We start from the raw sequence: 895 nt of genomic DNA, 5'->3' as shown, positions 1-895 counted from the left end.
CACATACACATAAAAACCTTTTTTGCAAAAAAAAAAAAATTCATTAAAGGATTGAGATGAATTTTGTTACCTACACGGATTATTATTGCTTCCTAATAACACTTTTTACTTTTATTTTTTGTGTTGAAAATTCAGCAACGTCCAGAAGGTCATAATCCAACTAAAATTCGGGTGTCACGTCAGTTAGTGGATGCTTGCCAATTTCTTTATTTGATGCATTTTTATTTTTAGAGTAAAGTATCGTTTTTATCCCAACGTTTTGGGTAAATTTTATTTGTGTCCCTAACATTTAAATCGTTCTATTTATATCTCTAACGTTTGTAAAAGTGATTCAATGTTATCCTGCCATCAATTACACATCATGAGCGCTTTAGTTTGAGTTTTAAAAATCTCTTCTTGAAGTTAGAATACAAATGTCTGGGATAGAATCGATGATCTACTCCGAAAAATAGCTCATCAAGTATTGAAACTAATTCCTACAATATTTACATAATTCACTTTTCTAGGGACATAATTGAATCTAAATACAAATAGTGGGTATAATATTAAAATCGAACACATCCAAGTGAGAGCCAATTGAGAATGAATACATCCAAATGAGAATAATTGAAAAATATAATCTGATTTGTTAGTATAATTGATAGTAGGATAACATTGAATCACTTTTATAAACGTTAAGGATACAAATAGAACGATTTAAACGTTAGGGACACAAATAAGACTTACCTCAAATGTTGGGGACAAAAACGATACTTTACTCTTATTTTTATTATTGTTATTAAATTATTTATCTTTTTCTTTTTGCCCCTAAAAATATGCATGTTTTAGTGTGCATCTTTTTCATCGATTTCTTGCAAAATTATCAACTCATGACTGCATCGTTTTTCAGTCTTGG

This window comes from Arachis ipaensis, chromosome B08 (genome assembly GCF_000816755.2).
Source record: "Arachis ipaensis cultivar K30076 chromosome B08, Araip1.1, whole genome shotgun sequence".
Lineage (NCBI taxonomy): Eukaryota > Viridiplantae > Streptophyta > Magnoliopsida > Fabales > Fabaceae > Arachis > Arachis ipaensis.
The sequence above is the reverse complement of the archived record's forward strand: the minus strand, read 5'-3'. Positions refer to the sequence as shown.